This window comes from Ambystoma mexicanum, chromosome 6q (genome assembly GCF_040938575.1).
Source record: "Ambystoma mexicanum isolate Mex_15411 chromosome 6q, UKY_AmexF1_1, whole genome shotgun sequence".
Lineage (NCBI taxonomy): Eukaryota > Metazoa > Chordata > Amphibia > Caudata > Ambystomatidae > Ambystoma > Ambystoma mexicanum.
In genome coordinates, this window is record NC_090937.1 from 545,422,433 (window position 1) to 545,443,041 (window position 20,609).

Consider the following 20,609-nt stretch of genomic DNA (forward strand, 5'->3'; position numbering starts at 1 on the left):
AAAGATGTGGGAGATACTGGGGGTCAAAAGGAAGTTACATATTGCTTACCGGCAGCTTCTTCTGGGGCAGTAGAGAGATATAACCGAACCATTGTGAGCATATTAAAGAAGTTTGTGGCAGATTCTGGGCCAAGTTGGGATATCCGATTACCTCTGGTCCTAATGGCCATCAGATCTACCCCTTCATCTGCAACCAAAATGTCACCATTTGAGTTGATGACTGGGCACAAGATGGTGCTTCCTCAGCATTTGCTCTACAGAACCCAAGAGCAAACGTTGATAAATGCCTCCACAACTCATGAGTATGTGGAGAATTTAAGGAAACACCTTTAACATGCTTTTGCTTATGCTCAACGGAATCTAGAAAGATCAGCTGATAGCATGAAGACCCACTATGACCTGAAGACTTCCAGGAAGGAATATCAGGTGGGGGACCGGGTCTATCTATACAATTTCCAAAGGAACCAGGCCAAACAGCGAAAATGTTTGCCTACATGGAAGGGACCCTTTGAGATTATAGACAAAATCTCCCCTGTGGCCTACAAGATCCGCATCCCCAAAGGCGGTTTGGCAGAGGGGGAAGACAAGTGGGTCCACATTAACCAGTTGAGGTGTTGCCATCCCAGGCACACTCTGCAACAACTGGAGGAATCCTCTGGAATCCTAGAGGGTACTGTCTCAGATTAATTCAGTTCTAACTTAAAATATCCTACATATCACCTATCAAATTCTGAGTTTCTCAATGTGGGTGTTTTTGTTTTTGAATGCAAAAAGAAATGTGCATGTTCATATGTTTTGACTATAAATTTATATGCCACCCCACTATATCAATGGTGGGGGAGAAATGTCCATGAATAGGCATTGCCGCTCTTCCTTTGTCGTCCTAGGAGAAAGAAAACCTGTAGACTGGACAAGGAGGACGATCCGGAGACCGGGAGCAGAGACACAAGGGGGCCCGGGGTACCGCCCAATATCCCCATCAGGACCGGCGAGGAGAACCGATCGATCAGTACCGGATGGAGGAAAAGATGCTGAACTGTGCCATCTATTGGAAGAAGATGAGGAAACATCCCAGGTCTTGCGAGTCCCATCAGTGAAACAGAATGGCCATCGCAAGAGGGGGGCTTGTGGGATGTTTTTACCCATGCATCCGAGCCCTACCTCAAAACTGTGCAGTACTGACATGGAAAACATAATGATGGCCAGAGCTTCCCAGAAAATGCACAGGGAAATGCATGAAGAATAGGCTGCCGCTCATTTTTGCCGATGTTATGGGCACAGAAGGGCACTGCTTAAAACCACCATTGGACTACCCAAACAGTAGTCTGAAACCATTGGGAATGGCAATGTTGATTGCCAAAAGCAACCTAGAATTGTGGGGAATTCATTTTCTTAAATCCCAAAAATGGGTGCATTACCAGTACTCACCACTATCAGAAAGCCGGCGTTTTAAAACAACACCAGACTTTTTGTGTAAAACTGAATAAATGAACCCAAAGCAGGCCAAAGAAAGACTTACTGAGAGGTGGATACAATGTAAAGTTATATTCTGAAGTGACTTGAAGGTTTATAACAAGACTGGCTGAGCTGTGGATTTCAGCAGTTTAAGTAAATTTGGACTGAAAGACACTAAAAATCTAAATGTTTAAAAGAAATGAGTGACCTACTTTTGAGTGTCACATAGGTTGCAATTGTTTAAATGTCATAGTTTTAAACTTAGAATCAGCATTCTAGCTGCATATGTAAAAATGGTTAATTTTATTTGAATGCAGAAAACTGGGTAACTAAAAGTGACATTAGCTGGGGCCTGGCTTAAGGAACTGAATTCTGCCCACCAGCTACCCCCGACAGGAGATGAGACTTGCACAACAGCTGTGTTCCCAGGCCTAGCTGCTTTTTGATGCTCCCACCAAAAGGGATATGACACTTCTTTGATTGAATTACCTGGGCTCTGCAGGAAATTGAACAAAGCCCTGTCCTGACTCAGGCAAATGTTTTATTATGGGGGCCGTAAAAGTGGCTTCCACCTGGAAGGAAAGGGGAGGAGCACTGCCTGTGAGAGCAAGCTGTCTTGGTAGAACTGGAAAAACCAGAAATTCAACCTTGTGCTGGGGGGATACCACACCCCTTTGGGGCCAGAACATAACTCTAAAAAGATGGATCATTCATAGAGCGGACTTGTGAAAATTATTTAAATGATACCATAATTCTTGTGATTTTTCTGCCCACATTTTAAGAGGTTTTTAGAACCGGTGGTATGATCTGGGGGCAAGCTAGCAGTTAAGAGGGTATTACTGAAAATGTATGCATGTTAAAAATCTGACACTTCATCAAGTAATGTCCATACTCCTTGCGCACATGTGTATAAATTTGGGGTAATGTCCGATATTACGAAACCAGTTAAAAAGTGCAAATGTTGCCATTTTTGAATGCAAGCTCCCAGGAAGAGCAGATTTGGACAGGGTTTACCTCCTGTGATATGTGATGGGTGCATGTAATTTTAAACAAATGTGTACCTGTGCAAATATGTCTTTTGGGTCAAAATATAGATTGTGTGTAATTTGACAGGGGTGGGTTCTCTGTACCATAAACAGACCCCATCATGATGACACTTCATTTAATTCCCCCAATCAAGGGGAAGAGGATGAAGTGGCCAATGACAAGTGGAGAGGGGTAGGGCCTAGGAAGCTAGCCTCTCCACCCATTTTTCAAAACACATAAAAGCAGACAGTCAGGACAGATAGGGACATTCAATTCCAGTTGCTGCAACGCGCTCTGCCGGACCACACAACATCCAGAAGATACTAGATTCCACACTTAGACTTTAAAACTCCAAAGAACTTGATTCAGAACTCAAAGCAAGGGCCTAAACCCACAAACTGAGAACTCTTCTCAGTGGGCCTCAGCATCCTGCAAACCTAACAGCGAGAGCAGCTTCCAGGAGCCGTGCAGATCAGCGCTGGTTCCAGAGAAAGCTGTGCAGAAAGATCCAGAAGCAGTGCTGGGTCCAGAGAAAGCTGTACAGAAAGATCCAGAAGCAGTGCTGTACCCAGAGAAAGCAGAGCAGTTCGCAGAACCAGAGGCAGAGTAGAGCTGACCCAGACGCTGTGCGCAGAGACCGTCCGTGGCGAGGGAAGAAAACCTGACCAGATCCGTGGCGAGGCCCATTCTATTTCAAAAGATATTCTGAGTACCTAGCAGAACTGTGCAGAATCAATCTCTTAGTTAAAATAATCTAATCCAAGCTATTTTAATCTAAGTAGAACTGCCTCCTAACTGTCACCTGTCATTTGCAAAGCTGTCACCTGTCATTTTTAGTTGCTAGCTGTCACTTGTCTTTTTGAACTTTAAAATTTCAAATCTGAAAAACGACCTTTACCATATCGCTCATATCTCCGTGACCGTTTGTCTTAGAGACTTGCAGTAACTTTCCTCTGAAAGCTGGGAATCTTGGCTTTCCAACGAACCTTTAACCGCTTTCCGATTCTCCATACTTTTGCTGCAATCGCGAAAAACGCACTCGCGAATTTTCACCGCGATTTGCAAATTTCTCCACGTGTGAAAACAGCAGCTTCCTTCCTTTCCTTGCTAAACATTCGTTTGCCTCTTAAGAACCATCCCTGAATCATTGCTAAAGTGAGCCTGAACTCATCCCAAGTATATTTCACTCACCCTGAAACTCCTAAAGGGAATTAAAACCATTTTCAGCATATTCCTCACTTCATTGCCAGCACATATGAAAGCATTTTGGGCCTGTGTTTCAAACTTCTGTAGTCTAAGCTTGCTGGGGTGAACTGAATTACATTTGATTGCATTTCTGAGAACTGTGTGCTTTCCTTCCATTTCCTTGCATTGCATAAAGGGGGGAGTGGATTGCCAGAGAAAAGTGATTACATTGTTTTGTTGAAATCATAGAGTATTTTCTGTATTGCATTTCATTCAACATTGCATCCATCTGAACTTATATAAAGCATTCTCTACCACCTTATTCTTCTGTTCCTATTCACAAGTGTGCTAGTGCCGGACTATCCATTATTGATTACTGCTCAGATTAAGTGTGATATTCAATTATTAATTTATTATAAAGTGTGATATATATATATCTATTGTTTAAATTATCAAATAAACCTTTTAACTTGCAAAACAGAACTACTTCTTGGCTCAGTGGGGTCAGGGGGATTCCAAGAGAGGGGTGTTATATAGGGGTAGTCATCCAGAACGCATGAACTGGACATAAAGATATATCAATAAGGGTTTTCATTCAGTATTCTAGACTAGGCGTTGACTTAGCTGTAGGGTTGAATTGAATCCTCTTACAGCTCCATCACACTTAGTTTACATGGTTTTGCAGGTGGAAATAAATGTTTGAACCCGTCTACCATATAAATGTTTAATTCCTGAATAAATGTTTCAATTGTAAATTAGTTGACAGAGGTTTACGGAGAAGTCTTCCATTGATTGATCCCATCGCTGAGGAGGAATAGATAAAATATTACAGTGAGCTGTATGTTGCCCTTCCTACGAAGTATGATCATCCATCTCAGATGGATTCAAAGTGGGCTATGGTTTTTTACTAGGAAGACATCTTTAGGTTAAGTAAAAATAGCAAACGTCTCGGGCAATTTCAAACATCACCTTGAGGGGCAATCCTGAAATTTAGTGAAAGATTTTAAAATTACTTTGTGATCGCATTCTTTCTAGCAGGTCTACCCCAACTACCTGAAAAAAATCACATATTGTTCCAATTTATAAAAAAAGGGGAGAGAATGTTACCTAAAAATGACCGTCCAATAGCAAATGTTAGATGTGTCTAGTAAAGGTTTATCTGCAATGCTACTAGGAAATTTAGAAGACTAGGCTACTCCAAATAAGATGTACGATATATTCCAGTCCGGGTTTAAGAAATCTCTGGGCAACTCTTTATTTAACTTGCTTTTAAATCTGCTGCAAAGGAAGTCGTGGAGAAGAAAGCAGCCCATTTATGTGGAATTCATAGATCTGCCTATGGCTTTTGATTGTATTAAAGGATATTTGCTGTGGAAAAATGTATAGGACAAGGGTTGCCTCAGTTCTTTTGTAATCATATTTCATTATTTACATACAGATACAAAGGTCCAAATTAGGTTAACCGCACAAGGCACCTTATTGAGATCGATAGCTACAAATGTGGGATTAAGACAAGGACGCGTGCTGGCCCTATTCCCCTTTAGCTTGTTTATATCCAGTATTGGCCAGACACTTTCTTCGGTGTGTGCCTTTCCACCAAAATTAAGGCAGGAGTCGGGTAGTTGATTGGTCTACGTGGATGGTGTGTCACTCCTTGACCATACCACGGAAGGCCTGAAACGCTTTTTGAAGGCACTTTAGTGTTAAGTAATTCGAACAAACTGATCATTAACCCAAATAAATCTAGGATATTAATATTTTCCATGAAGCCAAGAGGCTCATACAAATAAATGTACTTGGACTCTGTATAAGGACCTGCTGGAAGTTGGCAAGACTATTGTCTATTTGGGCGTTTTCATTTTTCATTAAAAATAAGAAGATGGCCTATTTCACGAAGCTCTGAGACAAATGCATCTTGTTAGCAAGTCAAACTAAGTGTATTCATACCAAAAGGCTAAGGTTGTGCAAATATGTGGTTTTGAGATATGAACTAGGTCTGACCTCGCTTTCTGCGATGGCAACTTGGAAATATATCGGTCTATATAAAGAAATACCTTAATCTCTCCTGAAGTGTCATTATTTGGTGCTCTAAATTATGCTACAATAAACTCTAACAATTTTGACCTACGTGAGTGGACTTCTTACGGGGATGTGTTGCTTGGATCTATTGACTTCCTGGTGGATATGTTGTGTGTCACACCGGATAAAGCAAAGAGAAATTTAAACACTATGCATGGGATTACAACTGGCGATACAATAACACAGTCCAAATTATACTCAAACATCAGTGAAATAGGAAACACGTGGAATGTCTTACCTCGCTGTGTGGAAAATGTCCTAATGTCAGATTTAGTACACGCCATATGCATGCAAGATTGAACGTGTTGCCTACAATTAATGTGTTAGGTGCTCGCAACAACATCCCCAGAGCCCAGAGATCATGTATATTTTTTAAACTGAATACAACCATGGAAACGCTGAGGATTTCTGGGTGTATTTTCTTGGTGAATAAAAGACAACTGCACTTGTACAAATGTTCCCAGCATATGTATTAGACCACCTCAATAATAATAATACTAACAATAATGCAACCCTGAAACAAGTTCATGGAGGGACGACAAGTGTCTTTCATCTGGGCCATTGTGAGGTTTATCACGGCCATTTTTCCAGACATCAGTTAGAATCGGTAGAGTCTTTTCATCATTTTTAAACTTATTGAGCAGATCGCAGAGTTGTGTTTTTTTTTTTTTTTTTTTTAGAGGAATCAATTGGTTTTTGCAATATAACTTATGGAGATTTTATAAATGTGCATTAATGGCGAAAGGTTTAATTTAAAACCATATCACTAATAATATATATTTTTTTTTAATGTGTAGTGTTAGAGCCGATGAGGCAGGTTGCAGACCATGTATGACAATCATCCTTGAATACATTTTTTCACTAATAAAATGTACAGAATGTCATGAGATGACCCAGTTTCTATCTGCATAGTCGATGTATGGTGCTTGTTTGTGTGTGTTACAGAGTGATTTCTTGTTACTCAGTTAGGGACTCTCCAAAGAATTGTCTCTTTTTTGGCAGCGTATTACTTTTCCATCAATTAAGGAAACTGCCCCCAAAAAATCCATAACCTATAGATGCTTGACTGCGAATTTGTTGGGTACGGTTTGTGTGTCTTCATCGAGGGGGTAAAAAGAAAAGGGGGTATCCCAAAATGGTTGTTTTACCATTCAGGCGAAGCTTTGCTCTCCACTCCACCCAGAACTGCTGGATGGATTTGCACTAAAACTTTTGCACATTTAGTACAATTAAGTCCAGTAATTTCTATGAAAAATGCCCAAGTGTCCAAAAGTAGCCGAAAAACGGTTAGTTACATCTAGGTTGGCCCAGTACCATCAATCGGCCGCCCCACACATAGCCATTGACTACCTTATTGTCTGTTTTTTATTTGGGTTTGTGTTCTCCCTTCCAGTGAGCCCTCATAGCAAATACATCAATTTCACCAACAAACAACTGTCAAAGCAACACACAATCACGTATACACCACTTTGAGGTAAATATGTCACAACATGGACTGCCTTTTAGTATGACAAGTCTCGGGCATTGGCATTGTCCCTGCTTGTTGAGGTTGTGAAAGAACGAATGTTAACCTTTCGACGGCCCTTATGGTGTGTACATAGGTTTCATATTTGATAGGCAAGCGTTTAAGCACTGCCAATTTCCAGTGGTGTGTAACAATTGTCTTTGTGTATTTGGCAAACGATGTTAAAACCTGTATCTATTTTTATTACATGGTCACTCAGCACGACAGTGTTACTTGCAAAAATCAGTTTCCACAATCCAGGCACACATAATCAAACATCGCATACACTAACGTTTTTTTTTATTTTTTTCGTTTTCTTTCCTAGCCATGATGTACATGTATTTTCGAAAACATCAATCAATAATTCAAACAAGATTTATATCAGCAAGCTGTAGTTCTGCCGAGCCGAGAGTTTTAACGAAATACCTTTTTTTATGTACATTTAGTTTTGGGATCAATGGACACGTAACGCCTTTTCATTGTTTCTATATATACGGTGTCCCTTCTCTCGATTGGGTTCCAGGGTGAGGTATTCAAAGGACACTCTGTCCGTGTACTGCCAAAAGCAATGGACTGCTACGGGTATTTTGGAGTTATGTAGTCACATTTCATCTAATACAATAAGCCGACAGAAATCCCGTGCACTGACTAAGCTGAGCAGGACACATTTGATTGCCTCCCGTGGCTAATTGAAGTGGCCTCGCGTGCAGCTGCCTCTAATGCTGCCAACTTCAATCGTGATATAGATAGGCACATTAAAGTTTCAGAAACAGCAAGCGACAGCATTTGAAAAGCAGAAGCAATTCCCGGCACTTTCACTCATTACCAGGTTCTCAATAGCAGGTGTTCGATCAGAGGCCCTGCAAATGATATGCTTGATGATCAGACTGAGCAAGACAACTGCAATAAAAGGGGACTTGGCCGCTGGGCAATGCATTCTATGAAATGCCTATTGCTGCAGGGTAAAGAATTCCGAGCTGATTGTAGTGCTAGACATATTGACAGCACGTGCAGGACGACGCAGTTGCTTGGCACGTGAATTTGCAGCGCATGATATTTCATATCTGTCACCGGGTCTTTTCCTGCCAGGCGGTCTAAGATCAGATGTCATTAGTTTATGGTGATTTTTTGGAGTCCCATGTGAAACACACTCGTTTGCAGAATGACACTTGCAATCCAGTGTCACCTTTGTTTACAACAGCAGGCAAAAGAAAAGAAGGGCTACGCTAAATTGAAAAACGAACGTTATTCTATTTCAGGACCAGAGACGACTTTTATGCGTTTTACTCCGTTAATACAAAGAGGGACAATCTAACATTGAGGCCAGAGTCACCATCCAACTGCAAACAGCCAATAAGAGAATGGCATAATAAAGTGTCCTTCCTCACTGTTTCCTCTTCTTCCCGCCTAGCTGTCCCTGGGTTCTTGCTACTTTATTTTGCTGTTTCTCTGCTTAAAGGGTTATTATTGTATGCTTAATTAACAAACAGTATTTACTTATACAAAGTGCATCACCCCTGAATCTTGGCAGAGCACACGGGTAGCACAGGTTTGTGCCACACTCATCATCAGTGATGTGTGTGCTTTCACCCAGTGGAAACCGTCATTCAAACGGCTGCCAGCTTCCCAGTCAGAGCTGTTCACTAGCAATATCAGTGTGGTTGTGGTGCCAGCTGTGTTTGGAGGCTTACCTCCAGTTGTAGCTCCATTTGCTGTATTTCCATGCCTTCACTGCATAACAAAGATCTAACTCGGGTGTGCTTGCTACTCTACCATCACCAAGCCCATATAATCAGAGTTATTGGGGACCAGATTTCCCTCCATGTTCCATAGAGAGGTACTCCCCACTTTAAAAGGGCCCACACCCAATTTGTGTCATTTTATCACTTCTTCACTTTAAGTGCTCAGACATAATGTTGTCCTTAGAGTCACAGATAATCCTATGATCCCTTTATCTTTCACCCAAAAAAATTACGCTTCAGAAAATGGTCGCCAATCCTCTGCATTGCATGGTGCAGCTGATAGTCCAGTGAAGAAGTTCGGGGGTGCTGGCCCGAATGGTACGTCTACTTTTTCATCTGTTGCGAGGGGTGTGAAAGAAACAATATACTGGGCATTGCCCTTGCCTTCACTTTTGACAGATGAAATGGGCATATTGTGGTCTACCAGTCCTTTACTTTCCTAGACGCTTTATCTTTAGCAAAGAGGTGCGTTGTCCTGAAAAGCTGGGGGCATAAGACCAAACACATGGATGGCTCAGAGGCGACCTCAGGGTTTTCAGTGGTGCTTAAAAGAGCAGAAAGGGTCTATATATGCACTCTCCATTCCATCCACCAAAGAAAGGATGCTGCATTCAACGATTCCCGCATGTTTACTACATTTCCCAGACTTCCCTTTTGGAATGCAAATATGGAGATTCTTCTCCCAAAGAGATGCAAGGAATGCATAGAGGCAATAATGTGTAGCGGGTCTACAGTATCCACCATATTAGATCATTTAGGAGAACCATTTTTTAACAGGACCTTAATACTAACTCTTAGGTCAGTGGAGTGGATCCCCTCAGAGATGGCAGACTCATTCCCTTGCCACTGGGTCTGAAACCCCCTAGATAAAGATGAGCAGAGCAAGCTACTTTTAGAGCGGCTCCAACCTACCCTCCTTGAAAAGGTGCCCAAACCAATACAATAGACCAACTAATGGTTATTTTTCTCTCTAAAATATAATGGGAGCCCAGAAAACAGATAGAAAAATCCTTCAGATCATGCTGGCATAAGCTTCTAGACTATCTGTAATCCCTCAGTCACATCTTTGAGCTAGTGGAGGATTGTGTAATGAGAAAGAAATCTGTGGAGCTGCTGGTATGTGGGAGATGGGCACACAGTATGGTTTGATTGCTCGACAGTGCCAATTCTGCACTATCCTTGAAGTGGAGAAAACATTGTTAATGAGGTTAAATCCTAATAAATGGATATGGCTAACACTAAAGCAGTACGAGCCTGGGGAAACTTCTTTGGGGACAAGTTAATTTTGAAGGTATTGCCCTATGGCTATGCGTTCACAGGCATGGGCAGAGCACAGACTAACATCAGGAAGATTTTTGACGATACAGTTGTCAACAGGGCCAGAACAAGTGGAGTCTGCTGCACTGGCCATTTTTTACAAGGGTTTTTCCAATCCCACCCAAAAGACACCCAGTCGGGCATGTTAGAACAGTTTTTCTAAAGTCCAACTAAGGGCTTCATAAAGCCATACATTTTCAGCAGTATATAAGCTCCTCTCTTATTATAAGGCTGCACCACCAGAGAATGTGGTACCATGGACAGAGTAGCCAGGCTTATTTTAGGAGAGAGAGAGAGAGTGGACCTCGTGGATCACAAAATACCTCACCAATGCAGCCCACTTATATGAACAGGCCACATCATGGATAACCTGCTTCTTAGAAGGTAGAGCTATGAAAGTCTTCTCAGACTTGGCCAACGCTGCTCCCACCACCATCCACTGCGGTGTACCCCAAGGCTCCTGCACTGCGCCCACCCTATAAAACCTGTTCACCAAGTCCCTTTTTGACAAAGCATACACCAACTATGCTGATGATACACAAGTCCTCCTTCCCCTCACTGGCTTCTATGATCACGACTCTGCAGCCCTTCTCCAAATATAGTCCTCCATCCAAGCCTGGATGGCAGCCAATGGGTTATGCCTCAACAGAGACAAAACGGAGATCATCCTGCTGGCTCCCATAGAAATATTGACAAATTTAACCAAAAATACAGCAACTTTGTCATTCACAACATCACCATCACTGCTTCCACCTCAGTTAAGACCCTTGGAATCCACCTTGACTCCACCCTATCCATGAACAAACAGGTTAGTGCCATTGTGTCCGCCTCTGCCCACACCACTAAACTAATAAACACCATCAAACCATTCCTTTCCAATCACAACTACCTCTCTATCGGCCGAGCTACCAATGGTGCCAAGTTAGATTACTGCAATGTGCTCCTTGCAGGCACTTCAGCTAAACATCTAAATCGACTCCAAATTGTCCAGAATAATGTGCTCAGAGCAGCACTCAGCATCCCCAAAAGAAACCACATCCCACAAGCCAGACGAGATGCCCACTGGCTTCTTGTTAAGGAAAGAATTACATTTAAGACTCTTACTTAACCCATAAATGCCTTAGCCACTCGGCCACCTCATAACTATCTGAAATCATCAACAGAGACACCGCAACATGCCCCAAAAGAGCACACCGGGCTAACTAACTGCGCATCCCACACATCAAAAGAGCCAAAACAGGGGGCATAGGCTTCCCCCCCAGCCCTAAAATTGTGGAACACCTTGCTCAACGCCCTCCAAGGTGAAACCTCCCTCACCACCTTCTGCAAAAGTCTCAAATTGACACTTTTCAACTGATACTCCCCCTTTTGCCCCCTCCCCATGTTTTGACTGTAACTAAGTATGCATAGCCAAACAGACTGTCTGTAATTAAGTTTGCTCACTGCATGCATCTGTCTGACTGTTATGTTCACTGTAACTAGATATGTTCATTGTAACAGTGCCACAATGCCTCAGGGCTGCTGTGTGCTTTATAAATGCTAATAAATAAAGAGTGCTGTAGCTTGGTAAAAACGAAATTGTAGCATACATGTGGTCCAAAGAAACAATGAAACATTATGCATTGTAAAAATAAAGGGTTTATTTACATATACATAGACCAAGATAATTCTTGGGTAAGTACTATCACATTATATAAACATAATAATTAAAAAAATGCAATAGTTATGGTATGCAAACCAAGGTATACCTTAGTTAGATGAGCAAGAAGAAAGTCAATGTGAGTCAAACCCAAGGTTATGCATTCATGGTAGTAACATACTATTCCTGGGGAATAAGACCAGGCTTGATATACTTTTAGAATGCAATCAGTAATTCAAGGGTAGTTGACCCTGTCAGTTATGCAGTGACACTCAATTATGAAATCACATAATAAAACAACCCTGTTACAAATATCCTCCTTGCTACATTACTTTTGGAACTCAGTTCAGAGCTAGTAAAACAACTCATACACTTTCTGGAGGGGCCTGGGGCTACTCAATGATAAGTATGAACACTCAATAACTATTTTAGAATGCACTAAGCAAATAAGGGAAAGCAAAATCCAATTACACTTTAAGAAAGACACAACGTATTTCAAGGTAAGTAATTGACCTATTGGCACATAACATTCCTTTATCTAGTAGCTAGTTATAACCAGAATACTTTTAAGAAGTGTATAATTCAGTTTCTAAGGTAAGCAAGAACATTATGAAACGATTTTGAGTAGCACCAAAGTAATTCTGGAAAGCACAACCCAGCGTTACAAGTTTAGAAAAGGAGCAGTTATTCAAGGTAAGTAAGGCCTATATACTTTTATGAGGAGCTACCAACAACTCAAAGACAAGTATTAACTAAAAGACGGTTTTAGTTCTGTATAAAGCAGACCAGGGAAAGCAAAACCCTATGATACACTTAAAGAATGACACAATGGTATTCAAGACAGCTATCCCCTATTGGTAAGCATTTACACTCATTCAGGCAAGCAATGATAACACAACACCAACACTTATTACTTTTTAGAAGGGGGGACACTCCATTCAAGAGATAGTAAATCAGTGTACACACTTTTTAGAGGGTCATAGTGCTATTCAAAGGCAAGCATACACTCAAGGAAACTGTGTAACATCTTCTTTCACAGAGATTCAGTTACCACACTTAAATTCTTTAGCAATTAAGTACTTTTAAACTTGTTATACTTTCAAGGCAGAATCCTTTTCCTATCAGTCATTCCCTAGTCTATTGCATGAGTACTCTCAGAGGCAGAAGAGGCACCCTAGTGTGCCAGGTGCCAGCTGTAGTCAGTTTTGAGATAGGTTTCAGTTGCAGGAAAGTAAAAGTTCCATAAGAGATCTTCTTAAACAAGTATTCACTTTCAGAGTAAGTTAATGTGTTCAGGGACTTCTCAGAAAGCTGCCTATACGCGTTCCAGCATTAAGCCTGGGCAGATGACACAGGCAAACTCCCAACCACAAAAAAATCACCCACTCTGCCTGACAGGATGGACACCAGCCTTAAGGTATTACCCAAGCCCACACAGTACCTTAGGAGAAAATAGGAGCTTCAGAGTGGATGACTTCAGGATGCAGAAGCACATGACACGGTCCCTGGATTCTTGGTCTGGTAACCAAATAAGTGGACACGTGATGGGAACCTGCAGCAGCATTCATAAGAGATGGCTTCTAGCAATGGACTCTTCATGGATTCTTGCAGCTCTGTGGATTTGGCACCTTTTTACAGCAGAAAGATGAAGAATGAATATTGCTGGTCGGATTCACTTCACTCTCTAGGTACTGCACTCTGGTGAGGGGACCTCAGGGATTGAAATCATGTTTCTTGATATCCAGCAGGAGTCCACCACAAATTTGGATGGATTTGCACTTCGGAACACCATGCACCGCACTCAGGCTTGAGGTCCCAGGGTATGGGTGGTTTGCAGCCCAACAAGGCCACAGCATGTTTTGGGATGGCTCAATATGCAGGTCTTCGAGAGTCTAGTGATCCCATTAGGCTCTGCATAGGAGTCATCGCAATCGGGACCCCCGGGTTGATTGGAAGGAAGGGGTTGCATCAGGCTCTGATTACACAGCAGGCTCTCCGGTCGCTGGAAATTGGTCAACATGTCAGCAGCTTCCAGGTTCTGAGTATTTGTCAGGAACTACAGCACAACATCTGCAATCTCTCTCTGCAGTTCACAGAAAGGGACACTCTGGCTGTCCAATTAGGAGAGCCAGCCCCCATTGAGACTTGGTTCGATTAAGGCAAGGCAAAATATGAAAGGTCTGTGAAGTTTTCGACTCCTCCCTCACTTCCTACCTTTTGAGATACTCTGGAGACTAGGTGTGGAATACAAACGATTCCTGCTGAAGACAAAACTTCCACTGATGTGTTCCTACCTAGAAAAGCAGGGGAAGACCTCAGAAACAAAATGCATATGAGAAATGGCAAAAAAGGAGCCCACCATTCTAGCAGAATGGTGGACCTTTTGTGCATTACCAAGGCTGAATTAACAACCTGCAAGTAATAAGACTAAAACGTCACTAAGGTAAGACCTCTGCCCCAGTTATTTAATTACAATTGTAACATCAAGTGTACCAGTTAAGTAAGAAATGGGATACATTTTATCCGCCTAGCATTAAGGTGCAGTGTGCCCGCTCACTCTATTAAATGTAACAGGGATGAAGGTCCCTATTTACTCATTGAGAACAGTAGTTCGCCCAAGTACATTAAAGAGAAATTAACATGGAAGCCCAAAGGGGCAACCCATGCAAAGCCCAAAAGTTAGCAGAAACTATAACTCCAATCACACGCTTTGGAGAGACATCAAAAAGGTCACTCAAAAAATGAGTAAAAGACTAGATGATAGGGGAAAACAATGTCCAGTCACCTAGGGACAGGGAGAAATAATCCCCAAATCCAAGCAAAATGTTGACACAGGTCAGGAAAATATATCACAAATATGAACATCTTACCTAACATTCTTCCCTCCCAGACTAAGGGGCAGGGGATCCAATCCTCTCATGAATGGATTGCATGGTACGTCGGTTAAACCTAATGTGGAGTCCATCTGAAATCGTTTTGCAATTATTTTTGAGATCAGATGGAAAGTTGTCCATCCTTAAACTATAGGACCTGCAATAATTGTTGGACAATGTTCCCTTTTTAAAAGAAGGGGTCTGAGTTAACAGTCCCTCGGGAGAGGTTTCAGCTCCTGAACCCGCAATAGGCTGTTTAAATGGGTTCTATTGCGTGAGTTCTCTCAGAGGCAGAAGAGGGACCCTAGTGGTCTAGTTGCCAGCCGTAGGCCGGTTGAAATAGGGTTCAGTTTCAGGAAAGTTCCATAGGACATCTTCTTAAGCAAGTAAATATTCATTTTCAGAGTTACTTATAATGTTCAGGGACTTCTCTGAAGGCTCCCTATATGCATTCCAGCATTAGGCCTGGGCCAGTGGTACAGGCAAACTCCCAACCACACAAATCACCCAATCAGCCTCACAGGATGCACACCAGACTTATAGTAATTATTACCCATGGCCTTAGGACAAAAAGAAGAGCTTCCGAGTGGATGCATTCAGGATGCAGCAGCGCAGGACCCAGTCCCTGGATTCTTGGTCTGGTGAAGAAAAAAATTGACACTGTATGGCAACTTGCTGCAGCAATCATCACAGGAGGCTTCTAGCACAGGACTTCACAGATTCTCATGGCTCCGTCAATTTGGCACCTTTTTACAGCAGCCAGATGAAGAACAAATATCACTGGTCAGATTCTCTTCGCTCTCTTTATCCTGCACTCCAGTGAGAGGGCTTCATGGATTTGCATCATGTCTCTGGAGGTCCAGCAGGAGCCCACCAAAGTTTCAAATTTATTCAGACTTCGACCATGCACCGCACTCAGGCTTGAGTTCCAGTGCATTGGCTGTTTCCAGCCCAGCAAGGTCGCAGCATGTAGTGACAGAGGATTCTGCATTTTAACAGTGTCTCTGAATTTAAGAAAGGCTCCAAATTTTAGTGTCGGCTCCACATTTCAACAGAGATTAACATTATTCCCATTAATGAGTGTGAGGCACTGGAATGAATATGGTGTGAGTTAGTATTGTGGGTGCATTTCAAACATACATCATATGTAAGATAAATGGGGTGTTGAATTTGTTACCGTGAGAGCTCGTATTTTCATTTGAATACTACACCACAGATCACTATGAACTGAGTTGCAATTAAATATAAACTAGCAATGTTCTTACTAACATATCCACATTACTAATATATATCCCCAAACTAAAGTTAAAGGCAACTCAGTTTGTAGCCTTGTGATGCAAAATATTGATGACAAGCTGGCGTATTTCAAAAGAGAATAAAATGTGTAGAATCAAACGTGCAGAATAAAACATGCAGAATAAGTTTGCTTTGCAGTGAGGAATGCAAGCTGGGGAATGTAGAGCCCTTTTCACTCAAAGTGAGCTTGTTGCTTAAAAGGAAAATAGCCTAGAGAAATGTAACAATCTGCATCCGTTGATTGCTTGAAGCCCTTGTGGACGTGGCAAGATAATCACATGCTTTGGACATTTCTGTAGGGTGGCTGATCGACAAAGGAAGGTGGTTCTGACACATGACATCACTTTTGGAGGAGGTATTTCATTACATTTTACGTAGGTCTGATATACATTATGGGTAGTCTCAGGCAGAGGGATTAAAAAGGATTGAGGAGGCCGATCGCTCTCTTGGGCTGTTGCTTGTGTCTCAGAAGAGTCATGCAGTCGTGTGCACTCTTAATCGCTGGCTGACCATAGGGGCGTGCAGCAGTCACTGGCAGGCAGAAAGGCTGGGGAATGACTTTGAGCGCTGCTTCCAGGCTGACACAGGGAGTGAGTGAGATAAAGAATGTTCCTGTCCGGCAGCTAGACAAGGTAATTTTCATATCAGAGCACACATGAATAAACATAATTTTCTTGGGTAAGATCCAGTTAATTTAGGAGAGTGTTTATGTGAATGCACATAGTATAATTGCAGTGTGGGTAGCTGAAGGCTGGTGATGCTTTACTCTTGCAAATAGAGATAGCAATTTTTGTTGTATTTTATTCATCAGCCAAATAGCAAGTTTCCGTTTTAACAGGAGCTTATAGCTCTGCCAAAGACGTATTGTAAATTCAAGGTCAGCTTAAACAGAACTCTGGACATTTATCAAAAAAGGAGGATATGCAGCTGATTATGCAAAAAACTATTTACCGTGAGGGAATCTTTGTTCGGAAATCATTAGCACATTTAGCGCATGGAAAAAACACCAAATTAGTTGTATTTCTGAATGTGTTATTTTATTTTGAGTCACAGATGTAAAATTCTATGAGAGAACACTGTGCTTTCTTTGCTTTGGTTTGATATTTTGCATAATTCTAACCTTCAATAAACAACGGAAGTCAGAAAGTGAATGTATCTCAAAGTCCTTATTACATGTTCTAGTCTTTTTTGTTATCATACAGACTGAATAAAGCAAATGGTATACCACAGGCAGTAATTAATGTATCACATGTGGTGAAATACAAAACCAACTGGTCACAGTGAATTGAGTTCTTCTCAGGGCTTTGTAAGAATAACAATATTTGGTTTAAAAGGTAAATGTATTCTGAGATACTGCCAAAAGGACACATTGTAAATAAAATACCGAATGGGCATGGAATAGTGATCTAGAGTGTACTAAGTCCAGTAATGGCTTACCGTTGGTGACCCAGGTATTAGAACAATTATCAAGCAGTTCCCTATATTTAGGCACACCACTATACTGCAGAAATAACACACAAAAAAAACAACACCTACCACCAAGATATCTCTAACAAGCACGTCGTGGGATGGCTCAAAGTGCAGGTCTTCTTGAGTCTAGTGGATATCACCAGCATTTCGGTAGGAATTCGGGACCCCCAAGGAGATTGGAAGGAAAGGTTGCATCAGGTTCCGGTTGCAAAGCAGGCTCTCTGGTTGCTGGAAATCACTACAGACATATTTTCTTCCTCTTCTGTTTCAGCTCCAGTGGTTGACTTGTCAGCAGCTTCCAGGTTCAGAGTATTTATCAGGAACTATAGAACACCTACAATCTCTCTCTGCAGTTTACAGACAGGGGTGGTCTGGCTGTACAGTCGGGACAGCCAGCCCCATATTGAGCCTTGGTTCCTTTCAGGCAAGGTGAAAGACAAAGGGCTACATTGTTTTTGACTCCTCCCTCGCTTCCTGCCTTCTCAGACACTCTGGAGCCTGGGTGTTGAATGCAAAGGATTACCTGCGAAGACAAAACCTCCACTGAAGTCGTTCTCACCTAGAATGTCAGGGTAGCCCTCAGACACAACAAGAATACGAGAAATGGCAAAAAAAGAAGGAGCCCACCATTCAAGCAGAATGGTGGCCCTTCTGTGCATTACTGAGGCTGATTTAACAGCCTGCGAGTAATAAGAGTACACAGTCACTAAGGTAAAACCACTGCCACCAGCCATTTAAATAAATGTACAGTTGTAACAAAAATTATTCCAGGTAAGTAAGAAAGGGGATACATTGTATCCCCCCAGTACTCCACATAAGGTGGGGTGTGCTGGCTCACTATATGATATGTAAAGGCAATGAAAATCTCTATTTACCTCTTGGGAACAGCAGTTCACCGAAGTACATTCAAGAGAAATTAACAGGCAAACCCAAAGGGACAACCCAGCCTAAGCATAAAGTTAAAGGACACTATAACTCCAATCACACATTATGTAGGGACATTAAAAGGTCACCCATGAAAAGAGTAAAAGACTATGTGAAAGGGGAAAAGTACTCCCATTCACCTGGGTACACAGAGAAATAAGCCCCAAGTCCAAGCAAAATGTTCTGGGGTTGACACAGATCAGGAAGTTTTATCACAAATATGAAAATCTTGCTTAACCGGGCATATTCTACACTCTCTTCTATCCGAGAGCATCCCAGCATATTTCCCTACAGAGGGGACCAATGGCGACATGTTTTTTTTTATTTTTTCTACAGACACTGGTAGAAGCTATTTAAATGCTTCAACCCAGCAGACTTGACCAATTGCTCCTTCCATGGAAAGCCCTTACGTCAGACCCCTGCTTTCTCCAAACACTAAGTTTAAAACACAGAATTATATTCATTGCCCTGACAGCTATGAGTTTGACATCCTCATAAAGAAATCAGCAGTATTTTCAGTAACCCACCTGCCGTCTCAAATCCTCAGGATTTTTAGTTAGCAAAAAAGACGTTTTTCACCCTGTCATCAATTGGAGCACAATACATTTCTTCATTATTCCACTTCAAGATGCAGGGCATTCATCTGTTCAGAGGCACTATCATACCCTCAGAATGGATGGCAAAGATAGAGTCAAAGGATATTTATATATGGTGACACTCATTCATTCCCCTCATCAAGAAATGTTCCAATTCTTTTATTAAAGGTTTCTGAAGTGGCAATTGTCCTCTCCCTTTCATTCGGATTCTCCTCAGCTCCTTTTATGGTTTACTCATGAATCCTGTGATGTCTTATTTCAGAACTAGGGGGTAAGATACTCTATATATCTAGACAGCATACTCCTACTGGGTCAGGATGTTTTAGAGTCTGAGGTTCACCTTTCACTGAAACTAACTGTTCTCTAAATCTTGGGGGCGTGTAATAAACTCAGAGAGGTTGATTGTACAGCATTCTCAATGCATTAAATATGCAGATGTAAGACCATTTATTCGCCATCAGCTCGGACTGTCCTATATGGCAATGCGAAAGCGCAAGCCCATGATTCTAATATGGGGCCGTTTTCTTTCTTTTTTTTTTACAGACTGGACTGCTTTTTTGGCCACAGTGGGACAGTTTCATGTTAGTATACTGGTTGTAACTAATGGTACTAAGCAAATATATTTTCAAATGCACCTCCCATGTGCCTTCGCCTTACGCCTCTCATACATTTATTATGTTCATGTTTATGTTTATAGATTTGTAATGCACGACCCGGTACACAAGGGCTTAAGGGCGCAGACAGAAAACATAAGAAACAGAACAAACTCTAAATTTGGACTAAAAAGCTGAAGAATCGCAGATAGGTTCTAAGGAAAGAGCATAGAACTAAAGGAAAAGTAAAGTCTTTAATTTTCTTTTGAAGACTTCTGTCGATTGAATGCTTCTGATATCAGGAGATAATGCATTCCATGCCACTGGGGCGGCGGCAATGAAAGCTCCATTTCGGGTTTTGGCCAATTTACAGCACGGGATTATCAAGACATTTGTATTATTTGACCTAAGGGACCCAATATGTTGTTTCCTTTTAATCATTTAAAATACGCCTTTGCCTGCTATATTTCATTGCTTCGCCAACCTACAAACCCACAAACAATTTTTACTTTTATTTATGTAGATTGAAAAGCCTGAAAACCCCACCTATAAAAGAAAGTTAAATGTGCCCCCTCTCAAAAACAAAAGAAAATAGAGCACATCACTCTACTCTACCCTGAAATATTCACAGCAACTGCTTAGAGCATTTGTTGCTTTCATATGTATAGACAGGAAAACCTCATTTACCTGAATCTTTCATAATTTTGAGAATTTCACAGATGCTGAATGCAGCAGAAATTCTGGTGAAGTAGGATTTGAACACATAATTCATTGCAAGCTTTCATCCCAGTCAGGGGAGATGGAACCTGGGTCCTTGGTTTTTGTCCTGGAATGAAGATTTGCTGGTCAGTTCAGCACATAGAGTCTTCAGGATACTTGCAGCAAAGGAAAACCTGGGTCTGGATCTGAG